Source organism: Helicoverpa zea, chromosome 2, assembly GCF_022581195.2.
Source record: "Helicoverpa zea isolate HzStark_Cry1AcR chromosome 2, ilHelZeax1.1, whole genome shotgun sequence".
NCBI lineage: Eukaryota > Metazoa > Arthropoda > Insecta > Lepidoptera > Noctuidae > Helicoverpa > Helicoverpa zea.
In genome coordinates this window covers 9,885,785-9,907,482 of record NC_061453.1, presented here as the reverse complement: position 1 = coordinate 9,907,482, position 21,698 = coordinate 9,885,785, and the positions used below count along the sequence as shown (strand labels likewise).

Here is a 21,698-nt window from a genome sequence, read left to right as displayed (position 1 = left end):
TGACGTACGAAATTTTCGTTTAGTTTTAATGAAATTAAGAAATAATTAGTGTTGCGTTCACTGCCAGAATAAACGTTCATCTCTCCATTATAGCTGCAACTCCGAGCGTTTATCTCCGCGTTACGGCTGCAATTCCAAAACCAAAATTAAAATTGGCATTAAGTATCAAAATGTTACTTTCTGAAACTGTTCGAGATAGTTTATGCTAAACATATACCCGTCTCAAGTGTACACGAACGGTTTACGAGCATCGCTTTAATTAAACCGTTGAACCTCGAATCCAGCCACTTTCGGTGACAAATTGGCTTATAGAACCTGTAGGTGTACGTGACGCTTTCACAGGTGATTTTTCCACGAAAAATGCTACGTTATCGAGCCAAAATGAGTATCGGTACGCCAGGTATTTCGAGTGAAAATATTTACTAAAAATGTTGCTGAAAAAATTTAGAAAATAGTTATTTAAACACGGTTACTGCGGGTCTCAATTTTACGGTAAGCCAGTTGACAGTTATATGGTTGCCCGGAGACCTTTGTTTTGTTCCATAAGTAGGTACGTATGTTCCATCTAGGGAAAATAATCTTATACATAAACTAATATTATAAATGTGAAAGTAACTCTGTCTGTCTGTCTGTCTGTCTGTCTGTCTTTTCTTCACGCCTAAACTACTGAACCGATTTGTGTGAAATTTGGTACAGACATAGTTTGGAACTTGAGAAAGGACATAGGATAGTTTTTATTTCAAAAAAAAAATATAGAAATAAAATTTATTCCGGATATATAGCGCCATCTATTGGTCAAACCAAAAATATGCCGGAAGTCACTATATCATGCGAACGAAGTCGCGGGCAAAAGCTAGTAAGGTATATACTATTAGGGGAAAGTATTTCTTATATCAATTAAAACGAGATTCACATTTGAGAGAATTTTGAAATTGCTTGTGGTGAATTTAATCACAATCGTTTACTATCTGTCTCATACCAAATATGTTGGTATATGTTGGTATGGTAATATGTTGGTATGGTAAGTTGGTTGGTATGGTAATATGTTGGTATGGTAAGCCCACAGTTTAGTAACTATTAAACGATAGTTTAGTAGTCTATGCTAAAGTTTAAACAGATATTAAGAAAAATATTAAATAGAAGGATTACGTACAATGTTTTCTCAGTCTAAAATATAAACACAGTGTCTAGTCTAGACGGTATCATGGTGACTTATAACAAGTAATTAAGCGTCTGTCCAGCGAAGTGAAGCTGCATCTTGTTTTATTGTAAACAAAAACAAGTTGAACCTCTGAGCTCAAGCAAATGAAAGTGGTGTGCTTCTCGCTCTATTTTATTATGCAGTTGGATTAGTTCGTGGACTCAAATGGTGGCGTATAAGATACACACCTCATAAATACCATCTTTACAAAGGTTTCTTGATACTTTTTAATGCTTTCAGCATTTTTACATACGTTTATTTCCAAACTTCTTTTTTGCAAAGGGTTGAGGTAAATACATTTCCGATCCGATTCTGCACATATGTACCTGCCTGTATGTAACAAAAGCTTTTCTAACCCCATACAAAATGTCTTTCACTACCGACAGCTCCTCATCACCAATATTTCAAATCGTAATTACAATCATCATCGTATTAAATTACAAAATATAATTCCAAATAACCCAACCTATTAAACAAACTCGTTTTCCAATAAACTGAAGACACCCAAATCCCAATATTACCGCATTTTCCGAACAGCTGTTTCGAATCAATGGCGCTCTCAGACATACAAAAAACGCCAAGTGAGACAAAGTCAGTTGAGCGTAGTGTTGCAATAAACGATCGGCCACTGTCCGGGGTCCCGGCCGCAGTCCCGGTAACGGGCCGGTATTGATTCGAACCCGGGTCATAGATACTAGATACGTTACATTGTTAAGGAATTCTTTTGGGAATACCAAGATAGTTTGATTGGCTTGTTAGAAAATAGTTTTTAAATAACTTAAGTGGTTTCAAATTGTTGGAGATTTGTTTTGATTAGATTGGTAGGTTGTTTTATAAAGTTTATTTGTTGTTTTAAAAATTGTGATGAAGTAATGTGGACCACACATGATTCTCGATAAAACAATTAAAGGCGTATTTATCTATACTAATATTATAAAGCTGAAGAGTTTGTTTGTTTGTTTGAACGCGCTAATCTCAGGAACTACTGGTCCGATTTGAAAAATTCATTCAGTGTTAGATAGCCCATTTATTGTGGAAGGCTTTAGGCTACTTTTTATCCGGGTTCGTGCCGAGGTTCCCACGGGATGCGGGTGAAACCGCTGGCAGAAGCTAGTAATTTCATATATCGGAAAAACCCTAAACCAACAATTAAACTGTCGAAACTAAGCAGAATAATCAGTTTCACACAAACATTTTAGAATCATATTAGCATTTGGTATCTCGTACGTATATTCGCAAATACTCATTTAATAACGCCACACAATACCAAATAGTTGCTCATTTGTCTAACAAATTGTTTCGGCATCACATAACACAAAATTCAGGGATGTTCTAAATTCGAAAGTGTTTGAATCATGCCACAGCCACAATGCTTGAAATGTACCGAATTCAGAAGTGTTCTAAATGCGAAATACACACGTGCGATTGGTCCGTTCACGTGTTATTGATAGCGGCCGGGATCGGTCGATAAGGATGCGACATCTAGCCGGGATCGGAGTGGGTAACCACCCTACACTATTATGTCTGGGACGGGAGCTGCTCATTTATCAGCTGACCGATATTAGGTATATCCAAAAACAGGTCAAACGAATGTATTTATTTCGGTTTAGTTTTAGGCAAAGGTTAAATTAATGTTGTTGTTTAATTTACATTGAATTAATTTGAAACTAAAGTCAAAATACCAATTTCTTAAATTGAAGAATTTGCTGAATTCTAATTTCATAATTTACAACCACCTGTGTAAATAACTTTACTTATTCAAACTTATCTCTACTGAAACACGTAATCCAAATAATAATATTCCAAAAACAATCAGTTTATTTAATAATTTTATACGCAAAATCTCTAATACAACATAACCGTATTGCTGTCCCGTATTCCCATACAAGCCACCACACCTATTTTTAACTGGAGCGCCAAATCCCATTATTGTCTAGAGTACGGGATCGCAGACGGTTGCATTCAAGATGGCCGCCGATCAATGGTTACCATGGCAACGCGTCGCGCCCGCTCAGCTGGCTCCTGAAACACGCTGAAACCAAAATACGACAGAGATACGCCTATACTAAACCGCCTATGTATGAAAGAGATGGGGTATCGAAGGGAAAATTATGGGGAACCGTGTGAAAAGGAAACCGTAGGAATAATGAGTTTAGAAAATTTTCAGTAAATACAGCCTTTTTTAAGGTGTGAAATTTCATTCTTGAGTAAATGATGAAAGGGGAAGTTTATGTTCGTTGCTTTAACATTTAATTAAGGTTCACTGTTATTAATATAACATTAAATCTAACACTATGAAAGTTGAGCATATTGTGTGTTGGAAACTCATTAAATTATGTACCAAAGTGTAAACGACAAATTACGTTAAAACATCAAGTAAGCATTTCTATTAAAATTGTTCACATACAAAAGTCACAATTATCTTTGACTCATACATATGTTCCTTTATTAAAACACCCACTAACGGTGTAGATTACATAGTTTCTATTCTATCTATTATATAAAAATTACTCTAGCATCAAAACTATCAAAGTAACAAACAAAGGCGTTCTTATGCTCCATGTGCTGCCAAAGACAAGTAAATGAGCACTTTGATCTGTCAATGCATACCTTCGCGTCGTGATTGGATGTTATTATTCAGCCGCGGGTAAACAATATACAAAGGGAAGGGTTGGAATCGTAATACAACGTATTATCTTAATAATTACTCTACTTGTAGGGTCATTAAGCGATTAATGCTATATGTACCTACAACAGAAGATATTTTTCTTTATTTGTTTTGAATATTTCATCTGATCAGATCTGTAATTGCCGATGTAAAAATATTGACACAAAACTATGGTAGGAAATATACACTTAAATCAATAAAATACGTTAACACATAAGTAAGGTTTGAAAAATATAATATTATTTAAGAAAGTGTCAATTACCCACGAAAACCGACTTTCAGCATAACACTCTCAAAATAGTAAAGAATTCTCAGGTGAATAAAGTATGAACTAAACCAATCTAGTCGGTAGTTAATCCATTTAACACTGCCAACAAATTGCAAAACTATCAGTAACTGTCTGTTGTCCGATACAATCTTAAAGCAATGAACCAACTGGAGACGCCAAATATCTTCGCGAAATAACGCGTGGGGAGCAGAGCAACGCAATGCAAGAAATAACATTAGGTAACTCATGCGATCAGTGGTCACCTCTGGCAGAGAGGAAGGCAATGGTGTATCCGGTAGTTTAACTGCTCTAAGATTCCAATATATTTTCGATGTTCACCTTCACAAAGTGAAGTTCCCCCAGGACAGGTCCCTGATATCTCATTAATTTCAAGAGTTGAGCAATAAATATCTATTTAAGTTATACTGGAGGACTGTTAAAAGTTAATTGGGACGTAATTTACTAAGTTTGACTTTATTCTTGAGTGCTAGGTGTTATGTTATCCAGACATAGTCCTGTGCGATCACCCGTTTACTGTCTATCAAACTGGCTACTTTTGCATATTATTACTTCGGGTATAACTAAGAAAAATAAGTATGTACTCGTGTGTACTAAATACGTTTTATTTATGTTCTGTTAGTCGGATAGCCATGAGATGGTATAAAACACTTTAACAGCCTTTTCACGTTGGAGGCTTTTTCGCTAGAGCCCTGTAAAATGGTAGGCATTGCCTTTATTTACAAAACTCCACCTATAATACAAAAATCCTGTTCCCTTTCGGTTTCAATTCCAACAAACACCTATACCGCAACGAAATCATAATCTAATCTAATAAAAAACAAACTTCTTCCCTCTTATTATAAAACGCGGTATCAAATAAGTATCGGCTTTTGTACTACCTTTAATCCACCTTTAAGTACGACCTTGAAAAAACGTTATTACAAAACGCAGTTTATCGCAAGTCCTATTACTATCTGTAGTACAAAAGATAAACCATCGAGCCCCCTAGTTTAACTGCAGTACTTAGTCGACAAACGTCAAATTCCGACATTATTTACTTTTGAGGTTATTTGTTTTGTGATGAAAAAAAACGAAAGTGGATATAAATATGTGTGATTTGGAATACTTGGATGTGTTAGAATACTATTGAGAGTGTCCGGGGACCCAACAGAGTGCGTCATCGAGAAAATCTCTTCAAAAATTACCTGACGACAATTTTCGATATAAATATCGATTTACGTTTTTCGAAATAATAGTCAATTGAATGCATGATGATAATCCATAATGATCCAGGATGATCCTATGCTGCTCAACTGGGCTCACCATAAAGTAAGTAACCTTTACAGTGCAAGTAGGTTGCCAAAAAATCCTAATTAATTGTATACGAGTCGAAGTTTTTATTATGGATGTTTCTTTCCCTCTTATTATAAAAACTGCCGCAAGTAGTGGTTTAAACCAGACTGAAGTCGTCTTGGTTTGTTACGGTACTTACGATAGTCTTTACATCCTTATTACAAAACGTAGACTAAGAGAAGACGGTTTAGTACTTCGATTTGTCTGTGGTTCAAATAATATCCACAGATTATAATCAACAAATATTTAAATCATTCGTTCAATCGTTCCGAATTCTATGCGCCGTTCCTTTTTACATTATTTTGTTAAATCTATTTTGATGAAAAATAAATAACTATGACAATAAAAAAATATCTCTGCAGTTGAAAATATTACTTTTTATTATTTAAAGGTAATATTATATTTCTAGTATCTTTTAACGATATATATATGATGTTTAAACAACTATTGAGTTTGCGCGTATAACGGAACGTCAGCGCGCGTACCCGAGTTATGTTTTGTTTTTAGGTTAGAAATAACTTGGATTATTTTCATCCCGATTTAAATGATTAAATAAGACGTTGTGCATCTAATTAGAACCTCTTCAAAATTAAGTGCACAATAACTTACACACAGAATATCGTGTGCATTAAATTACCAAAAGAAAATGAAACAACAAAAAAGTAAAAAAATATATTTTATTTCGATGTCTATTTATACAGTCAAACGCACTGATACATGTTGGAAACTGCTCTTCATCACACAATCTTGTTCCCTTTCTCACCTTGGCATTTTTGTACATTTTACCAAGCTTCCAGCCTTTTACAAACATTGCATATTATTGGCAGAGATACGGCGTGAAAAACGCCAAAATAGTCTTGAATCTGTAAATAAACAGTAGACTGTATGATAATCTGATATATTTTCGAAGTTTCATCAAAATCCGTGTGGTAGTTTATGCGTGGAACACAAAGAAACATCCATAATAAAAACTTCGACTCGTATACAATTAATTAGGACTTTTTGGCAACCTACTTGCACTGTAAAGGTTACTTACTTTATGGCGAGCCCAGTTGAGCAGCATAGGATCATCCTGGATCATCATGGATTATCATCATGCATTCAATTGACTATTATTTCGAAAAACGTAAATCGATATTTATATCTAAAATTGTCGTCAGGTAATTTGAAGAGATTTTCTCGATGACGCACTCTGTTGGGTCCCCGGACACTCTCAATAGTATTCTAACATATCCAAGTATTCCAAATCACACATATTTATATCCACTTTCGTTTTTTTTTCATCACAAAACAAATAACCTCAAAAGTAAATAATGTCGGAATTTGACATTTGTCGACTAAGTACTGCAGTTAAACTAGGGGGCTCGATGGTTTATCTTTTGTACTACAGATAGTAATAGGACTTGCGATAAACTGCGTTTTGTAATAAAGTTTTTTCAAGGTCGTACTTAAAGGTGGATTAAAGGTAGTACAAAAGCCGATACTTATTTGATACCGCGTTTTATAATAAGAGGGTTTGTGTTCCACGCATAAACTACCACACGGATTTTGATGAAACTTCGAAAATATATCAGATTATCATACAGTCTACTGTTTATTTACAGATTCAAGACTATTTTGGCGTTTTTCACGCCGTATCTCTGCCAATAATATGCAATGTTTGTAAAAGGCTGGAAGCTTGCTAAAATGTACAGAAATGCCAAGGTGAGAAAGGGAGCAAGATTGTGTGATGAAGAACAGTGTCCAACATGTATCAGTGCGTTTGACTGTATAAATAGACATCGGAATAAAATATAATTATTTACTTTTTTGTTATTTCATTTTCTTTTGGTAATTTAATGCACACGATATTCTGTGTAAGTTATTGCGCACTTAATTTTGAAGAGGTTCTAATTAGATGCACAACGTCTTATTTAATCATTTAAATCGGGATGAAAATAATCCAAGTTATTTCTAACCTAAAAACAAAACATAACTCGGATACGCGCGCTGACGTTCCGTTATACGCGCAAACTCAATAGTTGTTTAAAAGAGAATAATTGGATCATATATATCGTTAAAAGATACTAGAAATATAAAATTACCTTTAAATAATAAAAAGTAATATTTTCAACTGCAGAGATATTTTTTTTATTGTCATAGTTATTTATTTTTCATCAAAACAGATTTAACAAAATAATGTAAAAAGGAACGGCGCATAGAATTCGGAACGATTTAACGAATGATTTAAATATTTGTTGATTATAATCTGTGGATATTATTTGAACCACAGACAAATCGAAGTACTAAACAGTCTTCTCTTAGTCTACGTTTTGTAATAAGGATGTAAAGACTATCGTAAGTACCGTAACAAACCAAGACGACTTCAGTCTGGTTTAAACCACTACTTGCGGCAGTTTTTATAATAAGAGGGCTTATCTCAGACTTGTTTAATTGAATATTCTGGAACAAATTGGCGCGTACGAGTTCATGAACTCGCGTGTGAAGTTGCTAATCATAACGTTTGTGCTGCTAATCTAATTACCGCTCCTGATTGCTACAGTTCACCTCTACTCGATATTTCTATTGTTTAGTGAAGTATGTAGAGAAATAATGGTTTCTTACAGCCAGTTTCTTCATCAAAAGTTAAAGCTAAAGTAAAAGTCAAAGTAATGTCTAAAGTAAAAGTAACGGTCAAATTCAATTTTTCTATTAGTTTTGCTGTCAGTTTAGCCTTGAAAAAACGAATTTGACCGTTACTTTTACTTTAGACATTACTTTAACTTTAACTTTTGATGAAGAAACTGGCCGTTAGAAGTTATTTTTGTCCTAAATTATAGGTTGGTTATGTAGTGTATGGTAATTTGATAAACTGTGCAATGTTTTATGGGGTGTACACGCGGTTTGTGATGCGTATATCTGCTAATAATTAGGTATGTAAGATCATCAGACTTTCGGAGCAAGTAAAAAAATATCTGTTTAAAAACTGCACCTATTTAGAAACCCAACGAATCACTCCATCGCTGTAAGGTTTGTTGTTAGAAAAACCATTTTGGCTTAAGCTCGCCATTGTACATAAGCTCTCATTATTAAAAATAAATTGATGTTTTTAAACGATTAACAACACCAAAGTATTTACTTTTAAATTCAACGACACGTAATCTTTCGACCACCATAAATACCACGAAAGTTCAGATTGCACTTTTAATAGTGATGTAACGAGCCTTATGACCATAAACGTCTTACGTCGGTAATTATTTCAGTAATTCAGTCCATGACCAACAGGCAAAGACTAAATGTCACACAGCCTGTGACGAATTACAAGTTAATTATGTGCGTAAGTAACTCGTAAACTTGTTTAACAACCGTGTTAATCTGAACTCGTATGAAAAGACTTGTTATTGCTAGACGTTTTTATTGCTAGATCGGTGACTTTTAAATGTAAGAGCATCTGGAGTTTTGTCATTAATATATTGCTGGTATCGTATCAGCATAGTATTTTAGATATTTTATGGTCTCATGTTATTCGAAGGTCATCATCATCTGTCTAGCCTTTTCCCAAGTACCTATGTTGGAGTCGGCTTCCAGTGTAACCGAAGGTCCTTACAACCATCTTACACAACCATCAGTATGACGCGTATATAATAATATGATAACGTAACCATCTTAAAATATAAAGGTGTATTTTTGTTTTGTATAGCTGTTATCTTTTAGCAACGAAATGTTTTTTAATTAACCAAACATCAATTAATGAATTCCAAATCTAAAAAGGTTTACAAAAAGCCTTGAAATGGGTTTTATTTACAACCAGTTAATCAATTTACATTCATAACATAACGTTATCCGGTTTAAAGAATTTAATTACCACAAATCCAGAATTTTGATCGTCATACAAAAAATGCTTAGTCAAATGGTTGTATTAAAGCTTACACAACATTTCATGACCTCAAACATTTTGACCATGACCTTCAGGTGACGTTATAATCCTGCGAAGTAAGAGGTAGAGGTAACTTCTCAAAATACTCTAATCTTACTGCCCTTCCAATAACTTCAATAAGTAGGTTCTAATTCCAGCCTGTGGTCTGAGAATGCATTACATAATGAGAGCAAAGAAATTGATGGATAGCAAAGGTAACCACCAAAGAAACTATTGATGGATTATGTAAAAAACGATGTCAATTAGAAAGCAAGGAATACCTAGAAGAATGACGTCAGAGAGATCCTAATTGTAATTGGGATAAGACTTTCCATTTTCTGGTAATAGATAAATTACCAAAACGCAACATTATCTAACAGTAATTCACAATATACTAATATACCTAGTAAATGTATAGGTATAATAGGTTGATTGGTCGAAGTGGCGAGTGTCCCCGATACCTGCAAGGTTGCGCGTCGCGTGCGTGGGCGCAATGGACTCGGCGCGCGCGCACAACGCAACAGGGCTGCGATGCCACATGTTTGTGCCAGTTTCATTCACTACTTATAAATCTGTTTCTGGCTACTATTGTCATCTGCTCAATCAATTAAAAATATCCTGAATAAAACCGAGCTTCGATTAAGGTTGGTAAAAAGATGTCATCAGCTATATTTTTAAACAAATGCAGGGCACTTGATTGCTCATACAAAACGGTTAACAGTTACAGCCTTATTATCGTCCTACCGCCAGGCACAGGCCTCCTCTCACGCGGTGAAGGATTGAGCGTTAATCGCCACCCTTTCTCATGCAAAAAAAATACATAAATCCCTTGTATCTACCTAGATATTGAATATTGAATAAGTTGACAATGTCCAATCTCTTTCTCCCTACACGCATTACATAGGCAGCAGTGATTCTACCAGTGACATTTAACTCTTAACCAACACCACATAATAATCAAGTATGACAACTTTTTCTCTCGCCAACCCTACATTCGTGCGAAGAAATTAACGATTGTGATACCACATTTTTATAACCGGATTATAAATATCGTGTCATCGAAAATATTCCGTGCAGTGTAATATGCGTCATAATGCATATTACTGCATTCATTCATAGTACGTGATGACAGCTTTTATTACGCTAAGGCATGATGACTTCTGCGAATGTTGCGAAGTCCGTGTGTTTATTTGCTGAAGGTCGTTTGTGGGCTGTCAATGTCAGGTCATTAGCAAAATGTGGGTCAAGTAATGTGTACCTAGTACTTAATTACGTGGTTGAAATAGTCATGTAGTTTACTTGAGAATTTGTGACGGACGCTTACCTGTGTTATTTATTTATTTTCATTTAAAAAATTCTGACAAGCAACTGTTGTTTGGTTTGTGAAAACAATTAAGTATTCGGATTTCATCAGAACCAATGAATTTTATAAAGCGTTTTCAGAAATAAATCTGAAAACGTTCTGAAAATAATTCCCGTTATCACTACATGTCTCATAATTCCCACAGGAGTACCTGCGCGTATTGTTTTTATTGTCGATTCTGTTTCACGCGAGAAATAACCCAATTACAATAACACGACACGATAGCGCGAGCATCATCAATATTTATTACGTTTTTGGCTGTCACACAAAAGGAGAAGTTAAAATCAATATCTTTTTGTTCCGATACATTTCTAATAATAACACAATAATACTTGTGGATGTTACGAAATCTTATATGTTCGATTTCTTATCCTCTCACTGAAATATAAACCAGTTATACATATATTATGGGGGAAACAAAAAGGTATACACTATACAGGTTATAATAGGCTTTACATAACTTCCTTTATGAATTCGCTAAAATACAATGCAGTACTGGACAAAAGACAGTCAGATCAACACTAAAAACTTCATTTATCGAGTGATTCTGAATATTTATCTTCAATTAGGAGTAGGTACCTAATATATTCGTATCCACATCAATAAACCAACGCTAACAGTACTTCGGCTATTACGCTCCCCTCGGCTGCTTTAGTTTTATACGTTTTAATTACTTTTTCGCAACTGACCTACATTGGACTGACTCCAACGCCTATGGATGGATTACGAACAAATTGCCCGATCGCTTTTGCATTAAAACTTGCCATTTATTAAATCTAGCTGATAAAAAAGTTAAAATAAGCGTCATATTTTGTTCCTTTGCACATTGGACATTGGTCATTTTGATTTTAGATTATTTCCATAGATTTAGGAGACCACTATGTGAAGTTTGACAGATTGACAAAGAGTTACAGATATCATAATGATATCATACAGATGTCCAAAAATACGAACATTCTGGCCACACTCTAGAGTGGTCCCTATATCTATTGTTATTTAAGTATGTTTACAGCCAGTAATGGATAATTTAAAAATGTCAATTCAGCTTAAAACTTCTGCTAATTACAAGTTCATGTTAAGCTGTTGTAACTCCGAAATGAATAATTAAAACGCAATTTACTTAAGCACCTTTCTTGCCTGTCGGCTTTATTTCTCCCCTAGTTTTCTTGAAAGCTACCCTTGTTTATCTAGACAGCGCTGGCAAATATTGGAATTGTCTGATCTGTCTTGTAGGCTTTTTGCAAAAGTAATAGTGTTTTTGAATATTTTTACTAGCTTCTTTCTTAATTGCCTAGATTTACAGTGAGTGAAATTTAACTATATCGATAACATAAATATTTTCAGCTGTCAAATAGATGATCTGACAAATGGACACCAGTTTAACGGCTGCCTATGGTTTCGATATCGTTATAGTTAAATGGCAGCTTTTTTTAAATTTACTTTGAGAAGTTTTATATGGAATTTATTTTTCACTAGCGATTCTCTGTGGTTTCACCCGTGTTTCAAAATAATGTCCGCTTCCCGCACCCGGATAAAAAATAGCCTTATTTACTCCTTGTTACGTCAGCTATCTTTCAGCGAAAGCCCCGTCACTGCGAATACTTGTAACACAGAAATGAGCAATTTTCTATGGAACCTCAGATTTACAAGCTTATTCATTGACGAGCTTCGTTAGCTTCTGTGTAAATTGTTGACAGGTATAACAAAAGCGCATTAAATTGCTCGACATTTTATTTGATAGGATGATTGTATAATTATGCTATGAAAGGAACAATCTATTGGCTTTACTATCAACTTGACATTTGCTAAACAAACAGTAAAGAGCAATTGTAAAACTTGTAGCAAGGGAAAAGCAACCTTTACTTAGTTCTTTGTAGAATTAATGACATACAAGGGTGCTTTATCTTTAGCAAATCTATCAAATAGTAGCCAAAATACAATCCGCTCTCATCACCCAAACTACAGAATATATAAAAATAAAACACACGTTTCTCCACACGCAGAGATTAGGCAATAACTCTTCATTTCGGTCTCACTAGTCCAAAAACAGTTTACAATGCTCCCGGGGCACTCGCGGCCATTTTGCCATAACGAGCGCTACGCTGCCCGGGTATCAAAAACAGGTGGAACTTAGATTTGCCACAAAATAATCAAAACATCATTTTACACATCCCATGTGCGTTACGCCGATATATTTCCCCTTTCGCCAAACTTCTTGTTATGGTTTTTCTTCAGAGGGGCTTTCAAAATTCGTTCAGGATGTTTTTGGGAATCAGTTTCATCACTAGCTATATTGGTAGATCGCCAAAGACCTATGGGACATTACATTTAAAGTAAATACATATCCCCACAGGTCCCTCTAACTAAAATCCATCCATTGATTTTAACTTAAAGAGTAACGTAACGTATGTACATACAGACATAACCTCATACATGCTACATCCCTACGAACTTTCGCTTTATAACATTACATGGTAAGATGTCGTGCATGAGTATTTTTATTGAATACCTAAATTGAGCATCATAAAACAGGTTAAATACCTACTCACTGTCCGGCCGCAGCTCCGCTTCCAGCCCTCGTAAAGTTTAATTTACTTGAAACTCCAAAAAGGCACGAGTCTTATTCAGCAGTTTCTCATTCAATAAAACTGTATCATACTTCAAAAATACTCCGTTAAACTTGGTAAATAGTTTTACGATAGACAGCGGCCGAAATCAGGGATTCTGCCACTCGAGAAAAACCGATTTGAAATTGACGTCATTGAAAGCGATGTCCGACAAAAACGTGATCGATACGTAATAACCACGTTTTTGATAAACGTGGTTTACACAAGTTCGTTGATGTTGTATTTAGATGAGGTTGTCCATCGTCACGACTTTTCACACAATTATGCGTCACTGGATTTTTTTAGAACCTGTATTTCTGCAAATATAAGTACTTAGCCATTCGGTAGTCCCAAACATGTTCCTATACGGATAGACAAAATAACAAAATTCTAACAATCAGTCTAACGAAGGAGTATCATCTTGCTCTGCCATTGCAATGTGGCAGCCAGATAAACGTTAACTCCATTTCGGTACATTCAGACGCATACGATTGATGCTGTAGGAAACAAACACCACATTGTATGGGTTTACTAAACTTAAAATAAGAATGGACCTCTTAGGAGATCATGCTAAGCAGAGGAACTACTGGTTACCATGGCAACAACACACTTTGTCCTCTTAGTTAAAGGAGAAATGTTGAGAAGACCCTTAAAACATTTTTGCGACAATCTATTAAAGGAGATGGCCAAATTTTCATAGTAAAAAAACCCAGAATCGACAGCAACGAAATGGGTACCAATGGGTTCATTATGATAGACCTTTGATGGTGCCAAAAATTCCAGTCTGAAATCCATGGGGTATAGGAGCTATATCATATTTTCACAAATATAGGTTATGTTGAATTTATGTGGATTTCAAAGATTATTTACATAAAGGACCATAAAAAACAAGGTATACTAACATTATACATGCGAATAGTAACATCACCATAGTTACAGAGTTTGCCTGGTAATTAAAAGGTCTTGAGTTTGACCCCCACCCATTGACTATTGACATGAACCACTCCAGATACCTACGACTAAGTACCGACCTTACCTACATGAAGAGGTTTCCCTGTTATGTGTAAACTTCTGAACTGGCAAAGGTTAATTTAAAAATAAAATTAAAAGTAAAAAAAAGTTATTTTTAGTTGTTTAGTCATTATATTCGCATTAGTGAATAGTTCTCGTCAATGCGAATAATATAAGCCCAAACATGAGGTAGTTAATATTTACCATTGCCGAGTTCCCTTGATCTTCTCTATTCTCCATCATCTGGTCAGCTCTAAACCTTCACTCGTGTATAGTGCTAACAGACATACACCTAAGTGTAAAGTTTTTACCCTATGCACAATTTCTAATGAACAGCAAACAGAAAAGTTAAGCTTTTTTAGTACTAAAATCTTCATCGAAAAAACCTTGTAAAAAGAGAACCCCATGGTTTTTAGATGATATGAAATACTTTTTGTAATCTACACATTATACTGAATCCAACCATACATATGAAGTTTCTGTCGACTCTGGGTTTTTTTTTGGCCATCTCCTTTACATGCCCAAGTAGACTTCCAAATATATTCTTCCTACGTAAGCTTTTCTAAATGCTAATGAGGTATAACAATTTACATTTTCAGAGGTTTATTTCCATGGCAATAAAACTGTTGTGTATTCTAAACGTAATGAGAACATCATATTATTCGACAAATGATATGAGAATTTATTGTGTGCTTTGGGATTTAAGAATGAAATGTGCGTGGTAGTGATCGATTTTGGCTTTATGATCGCACCTTGGAGTTGCTTTGTGTATTGTTAGATATTCTATTATGGAAAATATCAATTTATCTGATACATCTAAGTTATAATGCGTTAATAATGTTTCGTTCCGTTTTTGGCTTTTGATTCGCTAACATTGCGATGTCTAGACAGCGGAATTAACATGTATTAATACTTTAATACCTTATGATTCTACTGTTTAGCGATACAGCTCGTACCTACCTACGATGAAAACGTACACATTGCGTGCCAACATAGGAAAGTTATTTTAAAAGAGGAAGCCTTGAAAAAAAGGCGTCCAAAAAAGGCATCTTGTACACATGTTCCTGTCATAATCGAGGCCACTCAACTCGCAAATCATCGAAATACATACGCCTTCCAAATACAGAAGTACATTAAACATTAAGCACTTTATGAAACTTAATAAGTGTGTAAAAATGGCAAAAAACACTTAAAATTGTCTTCAGTCTTCGCCTTCACGTCAAGCGTCCATTGCTCTTTCTCTCACTACCTTAATAAAGGTCTTTGTAACAAAAGGAGCAATGATCACAAGTCCCCTGACATTGAGTGAGGTGGAGGGCGTTTCCCGTCACAAAAGTCCAATAATGACCGAATTAAATGCAGTAATTACAGTCTGCGAAAGAGCTAATACTAAACGTTTTTACGAGTCCTGAAATCGTCTTTGTGTACGTCACAAATCCTGAATTACGGTACAGTTTTACGGTCCTGTAGAAGTGGGGTATTATTTTCAAGTTACCGCGTCCTCTGCTGAATATGGGCATTCTAAATGACCTCTATGTGTACTTGGCTGGGTCTTAGCCTGAACAATTTGAAATAACGATCTTTAATTTGTTACGAGGAACATCTGAAGTTGGCCATTAGGTTCAACACGAAGATAGAAGGATGTAGAGGAAAATACACAATTTGCTTACTTCTTTCATGACATAAGAATACAACATTTATAATTTTAAACAATTTTTTCTACTAGAAGTGACGCACTTTATCCCTGGCTTACGCAGAAAAGGGTATTTGCAACAAACATACTGAAGCCTGACAAAGGCAGTGTTAACCTCGCGTATGTTTTATTTACGGCCAGTTTCTTCATCAAAAGTAAAAGCCAAAGTAATGTCTAAAGTAAAAGTAACGGTCAAATTCGTTTTTTCAAGGCTAAAATGACAGAAAATCTAATAGAAAGAATGAATTTGACCGTTACTTTTACTTTAGACATTACTTTGACTTTTACTTTGGCTTTTACTTTTGATGAAGAAACTGGCTGTTAATCACCTGAAACTGAAACGGCGTTGGGATGTGGTTTTAAGTGGAAATTCTCTCGAAATGTTTTTGTCATGAGGTAATTGAAAAGTATGGAAATTGTTTTTCTCTGTAGATAGGCTTTATTCCCATTATAAATAAACATGGATTGAAGACAGCTTTAAGTAGGAAATACAATTCCCGTACCCGTTAAAGCGATGTCGTTTTTCAGTAATATCAAGTGTTCATGACCGGTCGAAGGCAATGACATAACTTTCGAAATTCTCTTTGCCCCTAATCCCTTAAAGAATACAAGCGGGTTAATAATCCTATCTTTCTTCGCACAGTTGATAGAATATTTCGTTTCCTCGCATTGAGGCCGTGACCTCTAAACAAACTAAACCCGTGATTGTAGTCACATCGACCTAATTTCTAACATGCACGACCCCATTACGGCAAGTCAATAAAGAGTTTTATGTAAAAAGTCGTATGTGTAGAGCGCACGTGTTTATGACTTTACGGTATATTTAGTTCAACGCTTTTTAGTCTATGATCAATAAAAATTGTGTTCATTGTTCTAAATTCAAATAATTCGTGTGAGTGATATGTAGTGTGTCAACTCCCAAAAAGGAGTTGTATTTCCATTCGTCCAAATGTATCTTCTGAATTCAAAATGATGAGGTTCTTTGAGCATCAAATCAATGGAAAGATTTTTCTTACGTCACATCCGCTCAGTATTACACTTTTGGGATACCATTGTGAATAATATAAACATTTGAACAGCAAATTATTATAATAGATTATAATAAATGCCCACGTTTATTGTTGAAACAAACGTTCTACGATCACGTTTTGCCAAATTCAAATTATTTTATCAAAACAGTGTTACTGAGCAAAGGCACACTTTTATCGACATGTTTTTCATTGCCCTATAAACGAAACTATAAAGAGTATTGTGTTTATAGGTGCAGAGATAAGCCCAGATTTCATTTACTTTTCCAATAACAAAATATTTGCCTTTATAACAGAATCTAAGCATAATATCAGATTGATTTTTATTACCAGCGAAATCATCTGTAGCCGATCAAAAAAATTCTTAGATATTGGTATGAAATAATGATTTATGAAAGCAATAAGTAATAGAAGAATAGACTAAAGACGTAGTCAAGAATGTTAGAGCCGTTAAACTGAGGATATACTAGACTGTTCGAAGTTCAAACAAAGGTGAACGGCAACAACAGCCAGGATTAACACAGACAACAAGATAGGTGAGACGAATGGCAATCAATTAAGCATGCTTCGTCGTCTGGCGCTATTTGCAGTCTGGCTACAAAGTTTCCAGTCTATCTAATGAGGCGAACGTTCACCAATACCTACATACATAAACTGCATAAGACTGTCGAAGTAGTGCGTAGATTTATTTTCTATCTATCATTGAACCCAAACATCGGTCGGCTATTCCCGTTTCCCGATTTGGTGTGGTGCGAGTGCGCGGGTGCGCGCTGACATGCGCGCGCGACTATTAATACCACGTGCTCGGGCGCGTCGACCCCTCCCCCCGCGCGCCGCCCCGCCTCGTCTATCCCGCTCTCGATAAATATAGCACGAGGGAATCCATTGCGAATCGTACGTACACCACGATGTTGGACATTATCGATATTCCCATTCGAGTGAGTCACACTGTAAAATTGTAAATAGAAGGCGAATCCGAAACTCTTGTATGTAAACGTATGAAGTATTTATGGTTGGAAAGAATCGTGTTTAAAAATTTGATACTGAGCAGAAGGAATGTTGGGAAGTTGATACGGAGATCGATCCCGGAAACTGTGTGAATTGGCCGAAAGATTCAGCTTGCGGTCAACAGATTGCGGTGAACCGTGAATCTCTTAGCAACAGCGAAATTCTGATTGTGGTCATTGAGATTAGGAACTGAATAATATTTCCCCTTCAACTTAATACTCTAAAGTATTAATCCAGCTTATCTAGCTCCTTAATAACCAAAACCAATAATCGCAGCAAGATCCCAAGATTTACTGCTCCTTAGTCTAATGCTTGCTTGACCGCATTCTCCATGTTTCATAATTTCAGTTCACTTAAGATAACAATATGAAGTTTATAAATAAAAGCTTGCACATCTTAGTACCCACTGTTTATGCTGTAGTCGTTACAGAATTTACTACTTACTGCTCTAAGAAGATATTGTTTTGAGAGTTGGAAGAAGAAAATATGATGCGACGAACCCGAATAAAATTTGGATAAAGGCATGAGAATCATGACGATGTTTTTGAGAGTTTTTGTTATAAGAATATTGAGAATGACAATCAAGACAGAAAAAAAACTTGAGTACGCAGCCTTCTGCACCATACATTTTTGTCTTATATTTCACAAATAAACAGTAGATATGTACAATTTTCTTTGGCACTCAGAAAACAAATATTAAGCATTCAAATAGTTTTTTTCATTATCTTTTTGTTATTTGTTGTTGATCTCGAGAGTACTGAATTTGTGTAACATATCTCAAATAGGTTCATTTAACTCCAATCGCGGTTGATGTAAAACTACTCCGATCGATTTGTAAGGAGACACTAAATAATCTTGATTTTCTTATTCAGTTTTCAAAGGCTTCTCATGAAGTGGACTTTTTTCACAGTTTTCTATAAAGTTACAAGTTTCGCGAAGCCGCGCAAAGTAAGTTATCTGTCTTGTTAAATTCAATTTAAACACTGTCTACCGACGCGCATATTTTATGAAAAGAATATACTGTGATTTATTAGTGAATAATTGTATGAAGTTTGGGTAAAATAAGCAGCTTAAAGTTAGCTACGATAGTTTATAATATTGTATCAAGCTAAGGTTGCCGCTCTGACAAAACACTACGTTCTACGCATACTATTTTGAATGGAAGTGTATTTTGATATTTTAATCTTATTCCTAAATGGCATCCTCTTCCCATTTCTAAGTACGGCCATTAAAATTTATTTAAATAAAGAACATAGTATGTTGTATAAAAAGAGTTCCCTGAAACGAGGTATTTTCAGCCAGTGTTTTTAGAAATTAAATTGAGTCTCCACTAATTAAACCTTTCCTCCGTACTCGTCGGGCTTATAATATTTCTCCGTAGGTATAAAATAATTATATTTTTACGACTACCACACAAACTTTGTGTCTTAGAGCTAATTTATTTTGCTTTACAGCGTATTTGTTTTATTTTGGTCTTCATTTTTATACTCTTTCTTATTATTCCCGTGGGCGGTAAGGGTACGGTGTGACGATCAGTGGGCACGCACACTAGAATCACAATGATGTATACCTAAGTACCGAAGTAATATTGAATCTTATATTTAAAGCAGAAAACAAAACCGTATCAAGGGGCTTACAGACGTTTGAAAATAGATCTTTGATGATTGAATATCGACCTAGAATTATAAAGCTCACTGGGGATTTATCCTCCTTCACCGGAAGGTCCATAAGTAGTTGCGCATTGAATATACCTAATTGATCAGATTCACCACCCGTATGCGCCTTCTTTCTTTATATTTTTTTAATTTAATTAGCAATATTCAATAGGATGGTCCCACAAAATAAATAATTATAATATTAAGTACCTATTTATTATGATATTACGTATCGGTATTTTTTTTATTATGTATCGGTAGGTAATGACTGCCGTCTTCAGCCACATGGAAAAAGGCAGATCATAATAAAATAAATTATTCAATAAAAACGGCCGGATACATCACAAAGGTACATAAAATCTACAACAATGTTTATGTAATGAATGAATTCGAATACATAAATATGTATATTATTCTAAGATCACATCCGCTTCTTACTGATATTTATCAAGATCGGAAATCTTACGAAATCATCTGACCTGACATGGTGATGAATTTTTGGATATCTTATTGAAGATCTGATAAGTTTAGTTGCGGAAAGAGTTGCCAGAAATTAAAGCTGTTTTGTGGTCCCATTTAAATAATTTCAGTGTTAAATAACCTGTCTATGGAGGAATGCCATAGACTTCTTTTTATCTGAGTGTACAAAAAGTTTCCACTATATGTATGAGGGTGACACCTTTCGCAGAAGCCAGTCAATTATATAAAATTAAAACGAACAGCTATTAAAGAAACCAGTACCTACATACATTCTACTAAATCATAAATCTGGTAGAGAAAGTACTAAGTATGTAGTTAATTCCAAAAGCTATAAAATAAGCCATAGATTTAATTGACACTGGATGTAACTTGCCAATAAGCTAACTCATAAAACCAAAACATAATTAAAACTTGAAACTCAAGTAATAAAACAATCTTAACTTAACCAATGAGTATGTACCTAATAAATATCTATGAGGGGAAATCTCTTAATTGGAAAATGTATATTGATATGTATACAACGCAGGCAGGATAAATAACTTAGGTATGTGAAAGCGTTTAAGTAAGAAAACTGATAAATATTGATAAAATATCAAAAAGTCGAGTTTTCTGATTCCATTGAAAACCATATTTTATCTCACAAAAGCGCATGATCCATTATGTGATAAATGTATTGTATACCCTATAGTCATTGTATGACCCGCCGTCTGAGCCACTACTAAGCTCCTTTACGCTTACGAATACAAGGAGTACCTAAGTAAGTACCTAAGTACTGAAATACGACGCTACATACTTATCTTGTTTATACTAAAAAGTTACAAACCTTCCATCATAGTGGTTTAAATAAGTAACATTGACCAAAAGAGTTTCCAAGATCAAATGCAAAATGTTGGTAAAAAGAGGTCATGGGTCGAGCTACCAAAAAGTTTTCAGGTAGCTATCTTTTCAAACTATCACCACTGAAACTATTATCAGCCATTGATTTAGTTATCGAAAATAATAAATTAAAAACATTAAGTGGGGAAACAATGATGGATGGTCTCGTTCATTAACATATGCCTTATACAAATGAGTCGATTATATCGTCATATTGGCTGGATATCGGTTTAATTGAATTGTTTTGGCAAGAAACAGGTGCTAATGATTAATGCGCCGTGGGACGACGATGTGATTGACCGGTTAAGGCTGATGCAGACGGTTCTAGTTTGTCTGAAAACTATTACTATCTGTCTTATACAGTTTTAGCACCACTGTTACTTACTGTTTAGTTGTAATTTTAATGAAATTTAAATAACTGCAGCTCCCATTAAAGTTCCAACGCTGTCTCCTTTTCCATAGCTTGGTTAAGATTGAACTTTAAACTACTAAGCGTGCATAGATTTCTTACGGTAAGTTGCACCATTTAGCTTTCACGATAACATTTTTACGGCTGGTTATGGTTTGGTTATTGTTGTTAGTGCAACTCACCA

General features: G+C 35.0%; 1 protein-coding gene and 1 long non-coding RNA gene across 2 annotated transcripts in view; both read left to right on the top strand.

The window, feature by feature from the left end:
* Nucleotides 1-21,698, top strand: part of LOC124643486 — a 151,290-nt gene that overhangs the window by 80,977 nt on the left and 48,615 nt on the right. The gene's annotated exons all lie outside the window — the stretch shown is intronic.
* LOC124643556 lies at nucleotides 5,335-7,298 on the top strand. Its single transcript, XR_006985952.1, has 2 exons — nucleotides 5,335-5,466; nucleotides 7,095-7,298. It is a non-coding gene; the product is annotated as an uncharacterized LOC124643556 (long non-coding RNA).